The 24,174-nt window shown below is 35.0% G+C and overlaps 1 long non-coding RNA gene across 1 annotated transcript in view; it reads right to left on the bottom strand.

Annotated features, from left to right (window-relative positions):
* The window catches only part of LOC138706708 (uncharacterized), a 1,118,142-nt gene that overhangs the window by 329,556 nt on the left and 764,412 nt on the right, over window positions 1-24,174 (bottom strand). The window contains exon 4 of the long non-coding RNA XR_011334063.1: window positions 14,098-14,157. This is a non-coding gene — a long non-coding RNA (uncharacterized lncRNA). The remainder of the gene's footprint in view (window positions 1-14,097; window positions 14,158-24,174) is intronic.

The following is a 24,174-nucleotide window of genomic DNA, read 5'->3' as shown; positions in this document are numbered from 1 at the left end:
GTCCTGTGTTGTCTCTGAAGTGGTCGTTTACCGTACTGACTACATAATCAGAGAGGCCCGTACGGTAGTCTTTTTAGTGTTGGTCGAAAGAAATACCCTCCTCTACATCGCAGGGTCAGATGAATTGTGAAGGAGAAATAAGAAAGAACTTCAATTAAATTCTTCCGAGCCTCTTTGGTAAGAAGCTGTCAATTGACTGTCCAGAGTCTAGGCTCTGAAATTGACTCCAGTCTCATTACCTCACTCGTGCTGGTAACAACAGAATAAATCTTCAAGTAGATAACAAACCGGAAGCCCCTGAGATTAGGTATTGTTGGAAGGCAACTTGATGCTCCTAGCGTGACAGCCCTGCTTGGAATTTCTTCCGGCAGTTACGTTTACCTGTTGCCCTCCAAACCCGATATTAACTATTGGATTAATAGCAAGACGATAACAGGAAGTGGAGCTCTACGAAAAGCAGCCGCCTTTCTATCAGGATTACCCGCGACACGAAACCCCGTCCAGCCGGCCCTCTGGGATGTCTCGAGCAGCAGCTATCTCTGAGAAGATCTCGTACAGTGAAACTCGGGATATATGAAGTGCTATCAGCAATCCCTGCAAGTCGCTGTTGGGATCAGGGCCAAAATCCGAGTTGGAAAACAACATTATGCGAAACTGTTGAGGGGAGATTATGAAATAAAGATGAAATAAAGAGATGCAAAGAAATACAGAAGATAAATAAACAGAAAGGGAAACAATCCGCGGCCTGAGAAAAGAATAATGTAGTGAACACTTAAAGAAATGTACAGGGACATCATTTTATTTTTACTAATATTTTTAATATTAACCTGTCTATACCTTTAGAGAACCGGAAACACCGCTTGCTCCCCCCTCCAAGACTGGAGTTCGATGATACTGGCGTAAAACACAAATCACTCTAATAGGTATAGGAAGGAAGAAAAGTAGTTCATCCATTTACGTAAACTAGGAAATATCGCGATTTTGCGTTTGATAATATTCATTAGGTTTTTCTTTAATCAAAGTACAGTACTGTATTAAGAATAAGTGTTTTTACTCACGAAGTGAGTTATCCATGCGAACATATTCATTATGCAGTGTATATTATACTGTCTACAGCACATTAGCGTACAATATAGAGAAAGAAGTTAAATTGAAAAATAATCATAATATGAATATTTAAACACAATTTTGAAAATGGTGGCCGTTCGTTTCGATACAGGCTTCAGTTCTTTTGTGCATATTATCGCACTATAAACTATTGCATCTAATTCCAATTGCCAGTTTCGTCCTTCGTACTAGTAACTCATGTTGAAATAATTCTATACCTACTCTACGTACTGTAAATTCAATCTTCACTTCTGCCCGACCCGAAAATATAAAATTACTCAGACATGCTATCTACTGTCCGTCCAAGTGGTTATGCCGCAGGATTGTAGAAAGGGAGGAAATCACGTGACAGTTAATTACTTAACGAGACCCTTTTATTTAAGTTAAATTAAACAGCTGTATAATATTACGTAAACTTCCAATTCCTAAGAGAAATTAATGTTTTCAGAAAAGAGCTAAGACAGCCCAGCTATTACAGAGGGGCGAGCAGAAGCAGGTGGGGGAAATCGGGATGCGACGTAGGCAAACGGACAGTACCTGTGCGAAAATATGATTCAATATTGAAAGCTCTTTCGTCACTGGAAAACGCGAACATATTTCTGGAACGTACTATACCCAGTAACTCAGTACTGCTTACTATCTGCGGTCTTGGTTCTGTGTGGAGTTGGAACTTCCTTAGTAGAAGGGGTGGGAGTGAAGTACATTCAAAAACTCATATACAATAAAAATTGAAGTAAAAATAAAATGATGTCCCTGTATGTCTAGTGAGTAAATAATAAATTATAGTTTTATGGAAGACAGAAGAAAAGAACAGTACTGTACCTCCGTCAATTATATAAAGAATTAAATTAACAAACCAGTTTTGTTAAAATTGCCCGAAAATATCTTGCAAGTACAGGGCGTTCATGAAGACCCAGTACTCAAAGTATGAAAGTGTATTGCATTAAACACCATACAAAAATGTCGTATTGTAGACCCTATAGTGAGGCCCTTCGCAACATCCGTCACCATGGTGTCCGTTCTATGCTGGCCGAGGCACTGAAGGAAGTAGGGTTTACAGTCCATCAAGAGGTGCAGGGACTAGCCACACAAGGAAGTGTTCGGCGAATTGATATCATTGCCATTAAGAACAACTCGGCATACATTCTCGATCCCACCATCAGATTTGAGACACATGCAGATGAACCGCATGAGGTGGACAGTGAAAAGAAACGGATCTATGAACCAACAATCCCGTTCTATAAAGATAAATATAGCCTGTCCCACATTGATGTAATAGGTCTGATGGTGGGAGCACGAGGTACCATACCCTCCTTCTTTGCCAACAAATGTAAAAACCTGGGCCTAACACACAGCATTGTGAAGAATATATAATTACAAAGAATATAATTACAAAACAAACAAGAGAAATAGAAATAAAATAATACAAGCAATATAAAAAGAAGATACAGTAGTATTAACAAAATTCGAGACCGAATGAGCAGCGCTCGTGCTCGGTCGCAGTTCAGATATAATATTAAAATAAAAAATAATAATAATAATAAAAATAAATAAGTAAAATAAAATAGGAACTAAAATATAATTCCAGCGGCAATGGAATTATATAATATAATATTAACACTAGAGAAGAATAATATCGCACGTGAAAAGTAGGACTAATATATATTTCAAAATTATAGAATACAAATATAATATAGGTTGATTAATTCATACACATATGCTATAAATTTATTTAATCAAATTGAAGATATTAACACGTTTCTAATTTTCTTGTTATATGTTAGTGGGTTACATGTTAGAAGTTCTGGGTGTAATTTAGTTAAAGCATTGTACAACCGAGGGCCAAAATTTATGCTATGCTTTAGACCAGCAGATGTGAGACATTTAGGAAATAGCCATTAGTGCCCTCAAAGGATCGGTTCAGATATTGAGAAATCACTTGTATGGGAGTGATAATGGAAATTTCAAGTTATATTAACCGATGGCTGTTGGTTGGTTTCGGTAGGCTATCAATGCCAATAAATCCGTACTATTATTTTTCTCGCGGTATATGACTTTCAAATCATTCTAACCTCTCTCATGATATTTTTCCCCCCTTTCTTAACTGTAAATGAGCACAAACGCTACTGAGGTGTAAATTTTTCTGACATTTTGTATATTCGATTCCCTAACCGTTTCAAATGTATACCATTTTACCTTTCAGGTCTGTTTCCAAATTATAGGCCTATGTAATACGCTTTGTAAAATCTGGCAACCTTTTCATAAGGGAAGCTAAATTTATTTATTTATATACTAGTGGTAGTTAGGCCTACTACATAGTACCTATGTCTACTATTCGTTCTTGGACTTCATTATCTACAGATTTCAGGGGCTACCGGACCTTAAGGAATTAGGTACAGCTAACAGCAGTAAAATTTTGGAAATATTCAAATTTTTTTCCTCCATTACTGTATCTTATACTATAATGAAAATTAGTATGTGTAAAACACTGTCCTTCTTCTATATGGAAAAAAAATATATTTTTACGTTTTAAAAAAAATATTTACATTTTTTTTTTTTAAACTCAGTTCACTGTGCAATGATGAAGCGTTTCCCACATAACTCAAAACTATCCAACATTCTGTGTTGAAAGGTTTTGTTTGTACTTATGCTTGGCATATCTACAATATGATGCAAGATTACTTCTCTAACTTTGATAGATTGATAAAAAATAAATTCATTTTAAAAATGGTCAAATACCAGTATTTTCTTCTAACACAAAATAAAAATATATTATTTATTAAGGAATGTAGTTGAAAGGGCATGATATTGTAAACATGAGTTTCAGCAATAAAATAAAAGAGAGAGAAAATGAAAAAGTTAACAAGATTATGAGTTATGAGGGAAGCGCTTCATCATTGCAAAGTAAACTGCCATCATTTTGAATTTTGAAAAAAAAAAAAGTATGTAAATAATTTTTTTAAGTCGTAAAAATATTTTTTTCGTATAGCAGAAGGACCGTGTTTTACACATACTAATTTTCATTATTGTACAAGATACAGTTATGGAGGAAAAAAATGTTGAATATTTCCAAAAATTTTACTGCTGTTAAGCTAGACCTAACCCCTTAAACTCTTTCAAATCTAAAGTGACACATCTTCTAGAACGCACAGCCTCACGACCTTAACTCTGCCAGAAAAATAAAGCATTATTATTATTAATATTATTAGCTATTATTATTACTATAAGGGGAATATAAAAATTAAAAAAAAAAATAGAAACTAAAATTAAAATTACAGCTACAATGAAATTATATAATATAAAATTAACATGGAGAAGAATAATATCGTACGTAAATAAAGTAGGACAATTTATAAAAAATATATATTCCGAAATTATGGAATACAAATATAATATAGGCTGATTAATTCATACACATAGGCTATAAATTTATTTAATCAAATTGAAGACATTAACACGTTTCTAATTTTCTTGTTATATGTTAGTGGGTTACATGTTAGAAGTTCTGGATGTAATGTAGCTAAATCGTTACACAACCGAGGGCCAAAATTAATGCTATGCTTTAGACCAGCAGATGTGAGACATTTAGGTTCTACTAATGTTGAATTATTATTTCGTCTTGTGTCATGATTATATGTGAATATTAGCCGTACCCGTGCGCTCCGCTGCACCGTTAGAAATAAATAATAAAGTAATTACATAATTAAAATAGGACATTTGTTCCAGGGAGCATTTGTGTTTGATAGAAGATAAATCGTTTAATATGTTACTTAATTCAAATTGTATTTAAGTAATTAAAATGCGATCATTTTGGTCCAGAGACCACTCATTTGATGCAATGACAATTCCTTTAACATGTTTCTTAATTTTTATTTTATTGGGTTATTTTACGACGCTGTATCAACATATAGGTTATTTAGCGTCTGAATGAAATGAAGATGATAATGTCGGTGAAATGAGTCCGGGGTCCAGCACCGAAAGTTACCCAGCATTTGCTCGTATTGGGTTGAGGGAAAACACCGGAAAAAACCACAACCAGGTAACTTGCCCCGACCGGGATTCGAACCCGGGCAGCCTGGTTTCAGACGTGCTGACCGTTACTCCACAGGTGTGGACTAATTTTTATTACATGCAACCAAAGTTTAATGAATAAATTAACTTTAAAAATCCAGTTTACATTTTAACAATTTAACTCATACAAATACATAGACATATTAAATCAATATATATTCTTTAAAAATTAAACTCCTAACGCTATTTTTTAAATTTATGATACTAAACTTTTCCAAATTTGGGTATTTTTGAATTATTTTATTATATAACCTTGGACCAAAGTAGGTACCATGGCTAAGAGCTGTGCTTGTGAAACAGTTTGGTTCCTATAGTCGTATAAAATCGGATCTTTTAGTTCCATATTTATGACAAGCCGTACCCGTGCGCTCCGCTGCACCCGTTAGAAATAAATGTAAAGTAATTACATAATTAAAATAGGACATTTGATCCAGGGAACATTCGTGTTTGATAGAAGGATAAATCGTTTAATATGTTACTTAATTTAAATTGCATCCAAATAATTAAAATGCGATCATTTTGGTCCAGAGACCACTCATTGGTGCAATGACAATTCCTTTAACATGTTTCTTAATTTTTATTACATGCAACCATAGTTTAATGAAGATTGACATCATTTAGATTTAATGTGTATACTTTATTTTACTTGCTATATGTTTCCATTGAATTATGGTAATAACTTAATTTTAACCCTTGTTTTCTACGTATTCAGTAAATGGCGCTTGGCCCACTATGGTTCTGAACCCTTCAAATAACTTAAATAACTTATATTATATTATATTATATTATATTATATTATATTATATTATATTTTGTCGCTCACTTGTGTTCACATACGTACATACATACATACATGCATACATACATACATACAATACAATACAATACATACGTACATACAATATATATATATATATATTATATTATATTATATTATATTATATTATATTATATTATATTATATTATATGAAAGTGTGTTGATAACGGCTGTAACTTACATAAACATTATTTTAAGAAATACAGGAAACGAATGTACAGAATAGCCTATCAAGTTTTCTGTGCATAAGAAGCTATTTTAATCTTACCTGTCCTCGATTCACTCAGAAGTTACTGTAATAACATTATAGCATTATGTCCATCTAGAGAAACTACACTTTCAAATGGTGAAATAATAATTAATTATACAAATCGGTTAATTTAGCTTCCCATATTACTTCATACAAACACAGAAACATTCTCTGTAGGCTATCTTTCATAGCTTTCGATTGTTGTTGTCCAAGGCCCCTTATAGACGAAGTCATTTGTTTTTTATTTCATTACACCGCCTTAGATGGCAGTTATTTTAATTTTAAAACTCATTTATCTCATTAAATATCAGTCCTATCAAACTTTTTCAAAGAATAAAACTTATCGGAAATTATTTCTAAAGAAACTTTTGTTATGTAACATTTTTCACAAAAATCAATAATAAGCGAGATATTTCGATTTATTTAATTCAGGCTCCCTTATAACCCCCCTTTTAAATAACGTATTTTGAATGCCATATAGCCTAAAATCTAAGTTTCAACGAACTTAATTTATATTCTAATTTCCATCGAAATCCGTTCAGCCATTATCGCGTGAAAAGGTAACAAACATACAGACAGACAGACAGACAGACATACAAACAAAAATTAAAAAAAAAAAAAGCGATTTTCGGTTTCAGGGTGGTTAATTATATGTGTTAGGACCAATTATTTTTGGAAAATCGAATAATACGAGAAAAATTTCGGCTACAGATTTATTATTAGTGTAGATAAAGGGAATAATTGAGTGTTGGTCTGATAGAGTTGCTGGGTAGGTCAGTCGGTAGAGCATTGCCACCATCAGCTAAAGGTCCCGGGTTCGATAGCCGGCCCCGGAACAACATTTCCCTTGAAATGATTAAAAGTGACGGTAATTTCACTTCTAGGTTCATTTAAAACCTAAATAAAAGAAAAAAAAATAGTCGTCTTCAACTATTACGAACTGTTACAGTCGGTTACGCTTGAACCTCGGAGTTCAAAGTTTTCAACTGCATTTGGAGAGGCTACAGAGCCTGCATGAACAACGGATTCCCCGTAGAATTGTGTACAACAGGTTAATGTACATTTCAGTGCAAACTGCACCTCGCTATCGACGTGGGCGCAGGTACTCACACAACACGCATCGTAAATAAGTCGAACAGGCGGGCAGCTGTCCAGTCACTTCACGTGAATGTACTGCCCGGAATTAAATGAACCGAACTGCTCACTCCGAGCTCATGCGTCGATTTGTCAGCCAGTACAATGCCTGCACAGCGGTGCACATCGCCAGCCTGCCCCACATTATCGTTCCTTTTAATTAGTCAAGCGGAAGACAAAATCTTCCTCAAGCGTAGAACAGACCTATGACAGATATTACTTCATATTTTAAGGGGAGTTAGGAGTGAAATCTCTAACCTTTATAATTCTTCACCTATTTATTTTATTGGGTTATTTTACGACGCTATATCAGCATCTAAAATTGCAGATTTATCCTTCGAAGGGGTGGAAAAATTCAACTACCTTGGAGCAACAGTAACAAATATAAATGACACTCGGGAGAAAATTAAACGCAAAATAAATATGGGAAATGCCTGTTATTATTCGGTTGAGAAGCTTTTATCATCTAGTCTGCTGTCAAAAAATCTGAAAGTTAGAATTTATAAAACAGTTATATTACCGGTTGTTCTGTATGGCTGTGAAACTTGGACTCTCACTCTGAGAGAGGAACATAGGTTAAGGGTGTTTGAGAATAAGGTTCTTAGGAAAATATTTGGGGCTAAGAGGGATGAAGTTACAGGAGAATGGAGAAACTTACACAACACAGAACTGCACGCATTGTATTCTTCACCTGACATAATTAGGAACATTAAATCCAGACGTTTGAGATGGGCAGGGCATGTAGCACGTATGGGCGAATCCAGAAATGCATATAGAGTGTTAGTTGAGAGACCGGAGGGAAAAAGACCTTTAGGGAGGCCGAGACGTAGATGGGAGGATAATATTAAAATGGATTTGAGGGAGGTGGGGTATGATGATAGAGACTGGATTAATCTTGCACAGGATAGGGACCGCTGGCGGGCTTATGTGAGGGCGGCAATGAACCTTCGGGTTCCTTAAAAGCCATTTGTAAGTAAGTAAGTAAGTAATACGTACAGCAGAGTTCGTATAGGTCAGTTTCTGTTAGATGCGTTTCCAATTCACTGCGGGATAAAGCAAGGAGATGCACTATCACCTTTACGTTTTAACTTTGCTCTAAAGTATGCCATTAGGAAAGTCCAGGATAACAGAGAGGGTTTGGAATTAAACGGGTTAAATCAGCTGCTTGTCTATGCGGAAGACGTGAATATTTTAGGAGGAAATCCACAAACGATTAGGGAAAACACGGGAATTTTACATGAAGCAAGTAAAGAGATAGGTTTAGAAGTAAATCCCGAAAAGACGAAGTATATGATTATGTCTCGTGACCAGAATATTGTACGAAATGGAACTATAAAAATTGGAGATTTATCTTCGAAGAGGTGGAAAAATTCAAATATTTTGGAGCAACAGTAACAAATATAAATGACACTCGGGAGAAAATTAAACGCAGAATAAATATGGGAAATGCCTGTTATTATTCGGTTGAGAAGATTTTATCATCTAGTCTGCTATCAAAAAATCTGAAAGTTAGAATTTATAAAACAGTTATATTACCGGTTGTTCTGTATGGTTATGAAACTTGGACTCTCACTCTGAGAGAGGAACATAGGTTAAGGGTGTTTGAGAATAAGGTGCTTAGGAAAATATTTGGGGATAAGCGGGATGAAGTTACAGGAGAATAGCCACCGACACGGCTCAGTCGGATAAGGCGCTTGCCTGCCGGTCTGAAGTTGCGTTCGGGCTGAGGTTCGATCCCTGCTTGGGCTGATTACCTGGTTGGGTTTTCTTCGAGGTTTTCCCCAACCGTAAGGTGAATGCCAGGTAATCTATGGCGAATCCTCGGCCTCATGTCGCCAAATATCATCTCGCTATCACCAATCTCATCGACGCTAAATAACCTAGTAGTTGATACAGCGTCGTTAAATAACCAACTAAAATAAATAAAATACAGGAGAATGGAGAAAGTTACACAACGCATAACTGAATGCATTGTATTCTTCACCTGACATAATTAGGAACATTAAATCCAGACGTTTGAGATGGGCAGGGCATGTAGCACGGATGGGCGAATCCAGAAATGCATATAGAGTGTTAGTTGGGAGACCTGAGGGAAAAAGACCTTTGGGGAGGCCGAGACGTAGATGGGAAGATAATATTAAAATGGATTTGAGGGAGGTGGGATGATAGAAACTGGATTAATCTTGCACAGGATAGGGACCGATGGCGGGCTTAGGTGAGGGCGGCAATGAACCTTCGGGTTCCTTAAAAGCCATTTGTAAATAAATAAATATCAACATCTAAGTTATTTAGCGTCTGAATGATATGAAGGTGATAACGCCTGTGAAATGAGTCCGGGGTCCAGCACCGAAAGTTACCCAGCATTTTCTCGTATTGGGTTGAGGGAAAATTCCGGAAAAAAACCTCAACCAGGTAACTTGCGCCGACCGGGATTCGAACCATGGCCACATGGTTTCGCGGCCAGACGCGCTCACCGTTACTCCACAGGTGTGGACGTTCACCTATTGTCTTCAAATTTCATCAGAGATTCATGTTTATCATAAGGGTGCGGTTTTTTTTAATGTAATTTTACTTCTTCACTTTGCTCTAGAATATGCCATTAGGAAAGTCCAGGATAACAGAGGGGTTTTGGAATTGGACGGGTTACATCAGCTGCTTGTCTAGGCGGATGACGTGAATATGTTAGGAGAAAATACACAAACTATTAGGGAAAATATGGGAATATTAATTGAAGCAAGTAAACAGATAGATTTGGAAGTAAATCCCGAAAAGACAAAGCATACGATTATGTCTCATGATTAGAAAATAGTATGAAATGGAAATATAAAAATCAGAAATTTGTCCTCTGAGGAGGTGGAAAAATTCAAATATCTTGGAGCAAAAGTAACAAATATAAATGGCACTCGGGAGGAAATTAAAAGCAAAATAAATAATGAAAATGCAGATAGGGCTCTAAATATGTTAACATTGCGCATTACTCAAGTATCAAGGATTCTAGTTGCTTGTGATCATCCAACATTGGTCCTTACCAGGAATAACTTGAGTGATTCTGAACAGTGGAAGACATGTCAGGTTCTAAGAAGAGGACGAACACTGCAGTCTATTACAAATCTGGAGAATTTTGCTATGCTGACTCCTAAGAAATCTTTAAAGACAGACCTTCTGGCAATGCTAGATTTCATGGACACTAAGTATCGTGGCTTTTATAAGGACCTGTGCCAGTAAGAAAAACAAACAGTTTTTCATGCTTATAAATCAAATTGTTAGTGTTTTATCTTTTAATATTCACAAATCGCTCGACTGTTTGTACTTTTTTCAAGGAAATTATAGATGGCACTTATATCGTTGTCAGACTTTGATAATGTGGGAGCCAGTTACTCTACATAATATTGTCAGTAATGGGTTGTTTCACAGCTCAATATGTTTGAAGGGAACTTAATTGGATGTTGAGACACTTTATATTGAAAAAATTAAATCGTAATTGCAAGTATACAGTTTTTTGTATTCTCCCACACTTTGTTATTTTGGCACATATACTGTTTTCCTTGTCCAGTCCACAATTATGTACGGAATGATTTTTAGAAATATTCAAGATGTCACTTACTTTAATAGTAATATGCTTTACAAGAGCGGTATGTTGAAGTTTTCATGTTCGAGGAAAAGTTTGAAAAAGCGAAACGTAGTTGAGCTTTTTTAATTTCCGAGAATTGAAAGAAAACATACCGCTCGTGTATCGTACATTATTTTGCGCAAAGATAGTTTATTACATACCTGAAAGACGAATTTCTAATTAGTTGCAATGAAATCTCCATCTTGGTTTCTGTTCAATGACGGCAAATTTGCAAAACAAAAATATCTATCTTCAACATTGTTGCTTTAAAATGTTTTCCGTGTTTACTATACTCCAGCAGGCCGTGACATACGTCTGTCTTTTTTTTCCCCCAGTCTATGATGAGTCTGGAATCTTGTTAATTTTTTCGCGGCTTCCTTAATGTTACTTGCATCACGAATGCAGTAACTTTAGTGGAGTTGTAGAGTTTACTTAATTTTTGCAAATATTTAAAAACAATAATCAACAGTGCAATTTAGATGAAATTGCAGTGGTAAGTTTCCAATTTATAATTATTACTATATTGAACGTCTCTAAAAATAATATGTTAAAAGCCTAAAGCAGTAAAATCAATATGTCACTTAAGCGGTAAGAAGAGGGAAATTTTTATGTGTGTTAGGTTGGGAATACTGAATGTGGAATTTTAGACTTTCCGCGGATTGGTTTTGTGCGGAAAGCAAGCAAATACGCACGATCTCGCACAAATGTCTTTACTAGACACAGTATGCAGACAATTTGAAAGCAAATATATAAGTGATGGAACACTTCCAACCACGCCTATGAAAAGAGCAGCAGAGCAATGTCATATTTCAGCTTTAAAATGTGCGAAAACGCTTCCATGTAACGCTATGTGTCAGGGGAGACTAAATACCTTGGTCATGGCTATTTATTTTGACACAGTCCGCTTTTGTTTAATATATAGGTCCCTAGTGGAAGTGGACGATAATTCAATCCACACTCACCAGAGCGCATTGCGAAACCACTGCGTTCAAATCAAAGTCTAGTCATATGCAAAGTATGTCGCCTCTGCTGCAAAGGTATCCAAATATCCGGAAATCTTTAGTGTAGTTATAATTTGAGGTTTAATTTTCTTTGTTTATTAATTTCCAGGCGATTTTTATTTGATTAGATCAATAATTGTGCTCGTGGTTTAGTATTAATAAGTATTTAATGAATTTCAATCTTAAGGCATATAAACTTGCAAATGTTTATTTGCTATTTAATAACAATATATGAACGTTTTCGCCGTTTAGGGCATCTTCAGATATAACAAAACATATTATCTGGACCTATAATAGTATATTATGCAAATAACAAGGAAAATAGAGAACAATATATGTGATACATGAAATTCATGAGCTTTATGTAGATATAACATGATACAGGATGAATATTGAGATAATCTTTGAATTTGAACTTAGACTGGACGAATATTTTATTTTATACATATAGCTCATGTTACAATTAATATACAATGTTTAAAATTTGTCAATGATGTTAATTTTAAAATTTACAATGATGATAATAAAATATTTAAAGTAATCATGGCTGAAAGTTGTCGTAAGTTACAAGATAGTATGCGTAGTTAATGTTCTTGTGTTTTGTAATTATTTGACTTAGAGAGGCCGTTGGCATTTGAATGAATGTTGTTTGACGTTGATGACTACTTTACAATTGATATACAGTGATTAAATTAGTCAATGTTAAAATTTAAATTTTATAATGAAGATAATAAAATATTTAGAGTAATCATGGCTGAGAATTGTCGTAAGTTCAAGATAGTTTTCGTAGTTGATGTTGTGTGTTTTGTAATTGTTTCACTTAGAGGTCATTGACTTTGAAATGGCTACTCTGATGTGATGACATCCTATTACGTGTTCTCAGGTTTATTGAATTATATAAATGAAGAAGTTACTTGCATGCGCTGGCGCTGGTGTGTTGGTGGTTTTGTTATATCTGAAGATGCCCTAAACGGCGAAAACGTTCATATATTGTTATTAAATAGCAAATAAACATTTGCAAGTTTATATGCCTTAAGATTGAAATTCATTAAATACTTATTAATAATTTACCAGGCATATTGATATATTAAAATGAATTGTAAATTACTCGCGGTTTAGTAGCCTAATTGGTTTAGTTCCTATCCTAAAGTAATTTACTCTAAATTTAGAAAATCTAATCGAAATAAATGAAAATTGTCATACGAAAACCAACTAACTGAAACTAATCTAAGCGAATAATTTGAAAAAAAAAAACTAAAAAATCAATATCGACTCTAGAAAATTAAACAGCATATGGAAACTACAACTAACTAAAATAACCTGAGAAAATCGAAACAAATCTCCACATCTCTAGAAACTACAGCACTGTAGAAAGTTCTATAATAAAAATATGAGACTAATTATAAATATGTATGATTTGAGGCTTTCTCGGCGTTGGTTCGCTAATATGTTTTCGCGGGATATCAGCCGAGTTAAGATTTTGGAATGCTCCAAGCTTTCGACTGCCGTCCTCGGTCCGTGATCTTCATGACCTTGATTGATCATTAACAAATCAAGCCACTACTGGGATCGTACAATCAAGGAGGCCATAGAGATCAAGCTGGAGAAAAACAACTTTAACAGAGACAGTGGACTCCAGCTCAGTCAGGCATGGACACCGGCCTTAGACCAACTCAGGCCCTCTTACAATCAAGGTCATGAAGATCACGGACCGAGGACGGCAACCGATTCCAACCGGCGGAACAGGGCTCGCCGCCCGCCAAACTTCACGCAGGAATCCCGGGAGGGGCGGAGCTTACGAGCGATGACAATTCCCGGCCCCGGATTGGCCGATCCGCCAACCAATCCCGTTTCACCTGAGACAGCCTAACATCTATATAACCTTTCGACTTTCTGTTCGGACATCACTTCCCTGAAGATGGCTGCAGAGATAGCAGTCGAAAGCTTGGAGCATTCCAAAATCTTAACTCGGCTGATATCCCGCGAAAACATATTAGCTAATTATAAATAAATAAAAAAAAAACATTATTTCATTTTTACCATACCGAGGCATACTTCAAAGCTTTACTGTAACATCAATATTGGAATAAATTTGAAGATGCTTACTTTTCTGCCGGCAGCTGAAGTATCATCACTTTTATAGTATCAGGCAAGCATCTCGTGATTCTGGAAAGAAAGAGATATTGTTCAATTCAGATAAAATCGTTGAGAAAATTTATTTCAGGTTGTAGTAGATGGCTGTATCAGTTCTAACTTACAACATTGAAGATTGGATTATAAGAAAATGGATGGATGGATGGGTGGATGGGTGGCTGGATGGATGGGTGGGTGGATGGGTGGGTGGATAGTGAATGAGTGAGTGCGTGAGTGAGAGTGAATGAGTGAGTGAGTGAATGAGTGAGTGAATGTCTGAGTGAATGAGTGAGTGAATGAATGAGTGAATGAATGAGTGAATGAGTGAGTGAATGACTGAGTGAATGAATGAATGAATGAGTGAATGAATGAGTGAATGAGTGAGTGAATGACTGAGTGAATGAGTGAGTGAATGAGTGAGTGAATGAGTGAGTGAATGAGTGAATGAATGAGTGAGTGAATGATGAGTAAGTGAATGAGTGAATGAATGAGTAAGTGAATGAGTGAATGAATGAGTGAGTGAATGATGAGTAAGTGAGTGAATGAGTGAATGAATGAGTGAGTGAATGAGTGAATGAATGAGTGAGTGAATGAATGAATGAGTGAATGATTGAGCGAATGAGTGAATGAGTGAGTGAGCGAGTGAGGGAGTGAGCGAATGAGCGAGTGAGTGAGTGAGCGAGCGCGTGAATGAGTGAATGAATGAGTGAATGAATGAATGAGTGGATGAATGAATGAATGAATGAGTGAATGATTGAGCGAGTGAGTGAGTGAGCGAGCGCGTGAATGAGTGAATGAATGAGTGGATGAATGAATGAATGAATGAATGAATGAATGAATGAATGAATGAATGAATGAATGAATGAATGAATGAAGAGCTGTTGTCTACTGTCATGCTTGTCTTCACTTTTGCATTCTCTCAACTTCTGAATTTTGAGGCATTATGAAAGTACAAAAAGGTAAAACAATGTTTGAATATCTCAATTCTAAACACTAGTTCCAATACTAATAATTAATGCTATGAATTTAAAAACCCAGCACATTAACACAGCAATGATTATGAGTTATTGAGAAAGTTAATCTTAGTGTTAAGTTTATTTTATTTTTATTACATCTGAGAATTTTTAAGGATTTATAGAGGGATAGGGAGACTTTTGTTGCTCTTTTCTGTCCGATAGCTTGTTAATTCTGGGATGAATTGAAGTGATAGCCAAACGGAGACATCAGAAAGATACAGGTGGTTACTATGTTTCGTTTTAAGCACAGCCATGGCAGAAAATGCAGTTTCTCAAAGATATGTGGTGGAATAACAGAGAAAGAATCTGATTGTTATCTTATGTAAATTTGGATAGAGACGATCAGGGTCAGCGGTTTTCGACAGTCATGAAAATTATTTCATTATAAAGTGTTTATTCGTGATTATTACACCTGTACTACCTTATACTACTTTTGACCAATAAAATGGTACGGAAAGACGTGTTACAACCAATCATGGCTCCTAATCCTATAATTTCATCACCTGCCTATCATTTGTTTCTTTGTTTGCCAAAATTGTACTTTCAATAATTATTGTAACTTTTAAAATGATTCATGTTTATTTCATAATCCTTAATTAAAACTTTTCTATAATAATATTTATTTATTTATTTATTTATTTATTTATTTATTTATTTATTTATTTATTTATTTATTTATCATAATCGTAATATATAAATTTGTATACTAATACAAATGAGAACATATAATACAGAATAATACATCAGATTATTATAGAATACAATTACAACAATAGAAACAGAAATAAAATAATACAATCAATATAAAAAGAGGATTTCTATTATTTATCTTGTTCATATTTTTTTAGGTTGTATTATAGCTTCTGTTGTATGAGATTATGGATAGTCACGTATTAATATATATTGATAATTGAAGTGGAATGCAACTGTTTTAATAAAAATGGAACTGAATCGACAAAGCTTTCTTGACAAGTAATCGTACATAGAGTTCAATGAAGATTGTATATATACCACTATTGGTAACAAGAGAATAGCTGATCATAACACACTACTGCCATCTAGCGGAATATTTATAATGATGAGATGGTACAATAATACATTTCCAAGACATTTTAGTATTTTAGTAAAATTAACATTTTATTGTATTAGAGTCCTTCATTTCTTCTAATCTTTGTATACTTTTTTCTAATCGTGTAATAATAATAATAATAATAATAATAATAATAATAATAATAATAATAATAATAATAATAATAATCCGTGGCGCTACAGCCCGTCAAGGGCCTAGACCAACCAGCCGGCTGCTGGCCTCACGCCCACGTGTCGAAGCAGAGGTGGACGATCTTCCTACCAGAATGGAGGTATCGTGTGGTTAGCACGATGATCCCCCCAGCCGTTATAGCCGGTATTCGCAACCGGATTTCGCTACCTCCCCAAGTGCATCACGATGCTGGGTGGGCACCGGTCCCATACACTGGCCGAAATTTCATGAGAAAATTTCTTCCCCCATGAGGACTCGAACCAGCGCGCATTCCGTAACGCGAGTCCTAGGCGGGATGCCTTAGACCGCGACTTCACGGCGCGGGACAATAAGTTAGTGTTTAATAGTGAACTAAATTCCATTGGCGTTTTGATTTTCTCTAGGTAAAGCGAAACCTCTTGTGAGATTACTATAGGAAAATGCTTGGAAAAGTAAACTGACAAATTCCAGGAGATTATATCGCGGCCCGGTGTAATTGATGCCACGACCCGGCGGTTGAGAAACGCTGGTCTGGACCACATATCCAACGTAGGGACTAAATGCATCAGTAGTTGTAGTTCAAGAATTCCTCACATGTCTGAGGTACTTCGGAAACATCATTCGCTGTGATGGTATTGAAACCCCCGGCGGACACTTATGCAGCACGCCGTACACCGACATCCAGGCATAATGAGGAGGTCAGAATCTTACCCACGCACATAGCATATTCGCCGCACTGCAATTAGAGCAAGAGAGCATCTGCACGAAACGTCACACGCGGCTTTCCCACGAGTGTCATCAGAATCAATTGGACCCCTGGGCCTAATGGAGTGGAGGATTTAACAACAGAGATGAGGACGCTCCCCTTATTGATGTGTCTTGTTGTGGGTTACAGGTGCAATTTGAATAGCGGGTTTAATGGGCGCGTATTTTCGCCTTGTCTCTTCCCCTTCGTGTCATGGGGGCTGAGTGCCCACCTGAGACCTCGCAGTTTGAGTGAGTTGGGACGTCTCCACAGAACACGCAGTTACTTCCTTATACCTCTTCAAATCCCGGTGGGCACAAACGAAATTTCTGACTGTTGAAGACTTTATATAGACAATGTGCCAGATTTACATTTTTTTATTTTATTTCCTGTTGGTAAATTGTTCCATGAACACAATTTTCAAATAATGTATCTATGGGTTGTAATACATCCGTTAATTAATTTATTTATCCAACCATTAAATCACTGATTCATATAGTAATTCGTCTAAATATCAATCCACCAATGCAATAATTCGTTTTTACAGTAACTCGCCTAAATATCATTCCATCCATACAACAATTTGTCTAAAAATATCAATAAATTCATACAACAATTCGTTTCTATACAAAAATTCGTCTAAATATCAATGTACCAGTGCAATAATTCGTCTTTACAATAACTCGCCTAAATATCATTCCATCCATACAACAATTTGTCTACAAATATCAATAAATTCCATGCAACAAATTGTTTCTATACAAAAATTCGTCTAAATATCAATGTACCAGTGCAATAATTTGTCTTCACAATAACTCGCCTAAATATTATTCCATCCATACAACAATTTGTCTACAAATATCAATAAATTCATACAACAATTCGTTTCTATACAAAAATTCGTCTAAATATCAATGTACCAGTGCAATAATTCGTCTTTACAATAACTCGCCTAAATATCATTCCATCCATACAACAATTTGTCTACAAATATCAATAAATTCCATGCAACAAATTGTTTCTATACAAAAATTCGTCTAAATATCAATGTGCCAGTGCAATAATTCGTTTTTACAATAACTCGCCTAAATATTATTCCATCCATACAACAATTTGTCTACAAATATCAATAAATTCATACAACAATTCGTTTCTACACAAAAATTCGTCTAAATATCAATGTACCAGTGCAATAATTCGTTTTTACAATAACTCGCCTAAATATCATTCCATCCATACAACAATTTGTCTACAAATATCAATAAATTCATACAACAATTCGTTTCTATACAAAAATTCGTCTAAATATCAATGTACCAGTGCAATAATTCGTCTTTACAATAACTCGCCTAAATATCATTCCATCCATACAACAATTTGTCTACAAATATCAATAAATTCCATGCAACAAATTGTTTCTATACAAAAATTCGTCTAAATATCAATGTGCCAGTGCAATAATTTGTCTTCACAATAACTCGCCTAAATATCATTCCATCCATACAACAATTTGTCTACACATGTCAATAAATTCATACAACAATTTGTTTCTATGCAAAAATTCGTCTAAATAGTATCAATCCACCAGTGCAATAATTCGTTTTTACAATAACTCGCCTAAATATCATTCCATCCATACAACAATTTGTCTACAAATGTCAATAAATTCATACAACAATTTGTTTCTATGCAAAAATTCGTGTAAATAGTATCAATCCACCAGTGCAATAATTCGTTTTTACAATAACTCGCCTAAATATCATTCCATCCATACAACAATTTGTCTACAAATATCAATAAATTCATACAACAATTTGTTTCTATACAAAAATTCGTATATATAACAAATAATAAATATAGCTTCTCTTTAGCTTAAGCAGTTTTATATAATGAGGCCTATAATTAGCTTAGGCCTTATTATTGTTATTAACTGTTACATAATCGTGTACTACTTATATGAGCATCATCACACTTCTAGAAACAAATTTAAATTCCTGACTTGTCGCGTAATTCAGAGGTGTTTTTTTTTTCTGATTTTTTGCCGACACAGATCCAACTTGAGCTGGAGTAGGTCAATATCTTTAAATCGTCTATGGAACTCTTCCCAGAGATTTTTTAAAACATTACAGTGTTTTACACTGTTGAACAGAAGGTCAATGACTGAAGGCGTTGAAATTATAAAAAATTGTGCTGTGAGATCTGGGATATCCACAATGAAATCTTCATCTGAAAGCTTTTAATAATATCTGTCGACACAAATTAATTGATTCTTTCCTTGCGATCTCAAATTCAAAACGTTCAGATGATCTAATATATCCTTGAGAAAGTTACGTTCTTCGATCCATGTAGAGTCAACTAGTTTGGACTGTCTCTGTTTTTCTATTATGAATTGTGATAAATGTTCACGTAATTCAAAATATCTGGACAGAACAATATCGTAATAGTAAGAAACATCGTTAAACTGAGAATTTATGTACGAAAATCTGGACAATTTATGGACAGAACTCCTAACTGACATTTAACGAATTTACGCCATTAGCAGCAAACACTTTTGTTTGTACTTTATTCTGTAAACATAAATACAATGCTGTGAGGAAGAAGCTCTGCAATATATCTTTACATACATTTACTACTATTTAATATCAATAAAAACAAACTAATTTGAATATTATATCATTCTGTAGATGAACTAATAATTTCAGGCGTTCGACACTGCTTGTCTTTGTAACTAAACAATTGAATAGGTCATTAGAAAAAGGGCCCAACTCCACTTTTTTTTGAAATTCACTTTTTTGCATATAAACATACTAGATGTAAGCGCGCATCTGTTGAGTGGAAAAGTGTGCCGCTGAACCAACTCTAAGCATGCTAAAATTACTGTTAAAATATGGGTTGACTAGAAAAAGGTCCCATTTCCAGGATATGGGACGTTCTTCTGTTCACTCAATGATGCATTCTCTCTTCTCACTTTAAGACTTCCTGTTTATCTTGCCGTTGTTTTGCTACGACATTGTTGACTTGCGTAATCGTATTGCTTACTCATTGTCAACTTCATAATATTATTATTAATACCTGCAAGACAGAATTTGAAGGAAAGTATAACCTTAAACGTAGGTACATTCAAGTGCATAAATTTACTTGTCTGCTTGTGTAATGGAAAATATTTCATTGCTCACTAAATTTCGGCCAGTGTATGAAATTAGCTAGCAAGTTCCTATAAAATATACTGTTGCCGAAAACATTAAATAAATACAACATATTTCGGTTGTTTAGAAAAAAAAGAATTCAGATTTCTCATCAATAAAATATGGAGATTAAAAAAACTACCGCGGACAGACTAACATCCTACCTTTTAGCCCGAGGTCTGACATGTCGGTTGCATCAACGCCTTCGTCCAACAGTTTATTCTAAAATAGGTACAATAACAAAAACTAATGAGGGCGAAACAAGCAGTGCAGTGGCGTGTTATTTGCAAACAATTTTACAGATTCTGTGGAGGCTAAATTTTGGAAATGCGGTTGATTAGTTCTTAACAGTTGGGCTTCATGTAATCCCTAAAAATATCCGAAACCATCTCACACCGTTCCACACCTCCATTTCATTTTGTTAATGAAATAAGAGTATCAAATGTAAACAACTTTAACTGACCATTTATCGTCGGAGACAATGATAAATGAAAAATTCACTGTTGTTGATGTCAAAGGATTTGTGATCAAAGACTATGTTTCTGCATTTTGTGTACCGTATTTAAAAAAAGTAACAAATAAAGGTTATAAATTTCAAATAACAAAATATAAGGAGTTTGTATTTAGGGACCAACATAAAGATAATGTGGAGACATGAGGGTGAGAAATTTCAGTTATAAAACCTGGTATTAAAACAGTACCTTTTCCAACACAGCCTTTGTATAGGCCCTACCACAATGCTACCTATAAATGCAAATAAACTCAAAGATGTTCTTAAACTCACAAAGTACATTAATAAATAAAGTGCTCTTGTCTATTATAGAAACTAAATTGCTACCAATATCATTACTGCAGACGACGAGTAAGACATTATGATGATTTTTCATTGCACATAACTGCATATTTTTGTTCCTCAGTTTCTAAATGTGATACATAGTTTGTATGTAACTAGTAGTTAACTGTTTTAATGCAATGATAGCAGAATAAATTTTTTTTTTCCCCCCAATTTCCATTTTTTATGTCGTCTAAACTAATTCAGTAGAAAAAGGGCCCAAATTCGCAGAATTAATAAATATGTATTTAATAAACTAAAGCAAGTAGAACATTCAAGCATTACATGCAAGTGTGTGGATACCCTATCTACCATGAGAGAAAAAATCATTGAGCTCTGCAAATTACAAGAAGTCACTATTCTTTTTTTGTCTCTCCTGAAAAATTTAGAATTGTGGATTTGGGCCATTTTTCTAATGACCTATTCAATTTCCACAAACCAACCTCATCTTTCACTTATACAAGAAGTTAGGAGTCTAGTCAGCCTGAACTTACTGAAGACTTCTTCATCAATGTGTAATGTACAGCCCTTGTGTTCACCAGTGACTTGTACCTGCGTGCCTTACGTGCTCTGATCAGCGCATTCGGGCTATGAGCACGTCTGCGATCTCGTTGACATCACTGCTGTAAGATCAGCTGTCATAAGTGACTTTGTATGATTTACCCTACTGTACTATATTTAGCTTGTATTTTGCTACATCGTGAGAGAATTTGTAGTTTATAACAATCTTTTCATTGATTGTAGGTGTATTTGAATGTTACAAATAAATATAATAATAATAATAATAATAATGATTTATTTTAGCTGGCAGAGTTAAGGCCGTAAGGCCTTCTCTTCCACACAACCAGCAAAAAGTGTATATACATATGCATGAACTTACAAAGAATTCAACAATTTGATTTAGATGAGAGTTACATGTATACAAGAGTTATTTACGAATTAAACAACAAAATACTATGAACTATTAATTAAACACTGAAATAAACTGTGTAGCAGAATTAAACTAAAATACATAGAATGTTAATATATTTCAAATTATATTAGATAATAGAAAGAGATTATTACGAGACAATTTTGAAAATACAGCACTATCAGGATGATGTCTAAAGAAAAAAAAGCAACAGTGTAGTCTGTAATATTTTAAATCAGTATGATTGGAGTGAAATGCTAATAAGTTTATCTTTTAAGCTGTTCTTAAAGGTGTTTGTTGTCTTGCAGCCCCTAATACTTTGTGACAAGGAATTCCATTGACGCGAGGTGGATATTGTAAAAGATGAGGAATAACAAGATGTTCTATGAAGAGGTATATTTAGCGTGCCACAGATAAGTGATCTGGTATTTACGTCGTGGTTAGAGTATAGATAAGAGAAACGAGACGAAAGGTAATTTGGTGTTGAAGTGTGCAGAATTCGAAAGAGTAAAGATAAAGAGTGTAAAGTTCTACGTTCTTTAAGTCGGAGCCACGAGAGACTTGCGAAGGACGGTGATATGTGATCATATCGTCGGATGTTGCACACGTATCTGATGCACATATTCTGAGCTCGCTGTAACTTGACTGACAGTTCAGAACTTAGATCACTTAACAAAACGTCACAATAATCGAAGTGCGGCATTACTAGGGTTTGTACTAGGGTAAGTTTTAGTTGCTGGGGCAAGAAGTTTCTCAAGCGACTCAAAGAGTGAAAGGAGGAACAGATTTTTTTTATCGTTTCTTTAACTTGAAAATTCCAAATTAGATTATTATCAAAAAAGAAGCCAAGATTTTTTACGACAGATGAATAAGGGATTAGCGTGTTGTTAAGGGTAACAACTGAAAGATTACTGTTATTAAGGGAGTTAACTAAACGCTTATGTCCAATAATTATGGCTTGAGTCTTACTTGGATTAAGTGCGAGTCCGAAATTGGCCGCCCAAGTGGAGACAGTGGCTAGGTCACAATTTAACTTGTCAATCGATTCATTGATCGTATTGGGTCTGGAATGTATGTAAAGTTGTAGGTCGTCGGCATAGAGGTGATATCGGCAATACTGTAAGTTCTTTGATACGTCATTATTGTAGATAGAGAAAAATAGTGGTCCTAATACGGAGCCCTGCGGCACTCCCGCCTTTGTGTATCGCCATTGGGAGAATTGATTATCAAGTGAAACACACTGTTGGCGGTCCCGTAGGTAGGAGTCCATCCAGCTCAAGGTATTGTCTGACAGGGGTATTGTCTGACAGGCCCGAATGAATAACATTAATATTTCAATTTGAAAAGCACTTATGAAGCTAAAAAGCATTTTTTTTTTCCAAATAATTTTTAAAATGTATATGAAGCATTGAATTTGTCTTTCTATTGTGGCACACATAGACAAGGGAATTATTCTACAGCTTAACATTAACATTCAATAAATTTGCTAGGTTTTCTTCATGATATAATGTTTTTCTTCTCCTGAAAAGTTGCAAAAACTGACTTTATGCCTTTCAACTCTGACCGATTCCATTAATTTATCTAGTTTATAGAAAGGAACTTTACAATATAATCTCTCTAAACACTAAGCAACTCCTGTACAGGGCTATGCATCAAAATACGTGAATAATTTGTGAATCACAGCGAATGATGTAATCTGAAAATGTTTATATTATCAGTCCGTTAAAACATGAACAAATTGGTTAGACTAGCTCTGATTTTTATATAATCGGAAATGTGAATCGAATGGATACAGTTTTACAAGAGATTAACCAATATTGGAACGGCATCGGGTTTGCAGATTACGGCATGTTACAGTCTGCAGTGGCGTGGTTAAATGTTTCTCTGGCCGCGGGAGCTGTGCAGCCACATATGCTGTTGGAGATAGACTGTAATCCTGCTAATGCAGACCATCACGTTAATATTTCTATCATTTAACTGCAGACAAACGGGCCTTCTGTACGTTTAACACGCATTCAAATGCTCTACATTGAAGTATGCGTCCGCGGCAGACATTTTAATCACCTCTTTCAAGTATTTCAAATATGAATTCATGAATGCAAGCGAATAATTATCAACTGCA

This window comes from Periplaneta americana, chromosome 9 (assembly GCF_040183065.1).
Source record: "Periplaneta americana isolate PAMFEO1 chromosome 9, P.americana_PAMFEO1_priV1, whole genome shotgun sequence".
Taxonomy (NCBI): domain Eukaryota; kingdom Metazoa; phylum Arthropoda; class Insecta; order Blattodea; family Blattidae; genus Periplaneta; species Periplaneta americana.
Note: the sequence above shows the minus strand (reverse complement) of the source record. Positions and strands in the feature narration are given on the sequence as shown.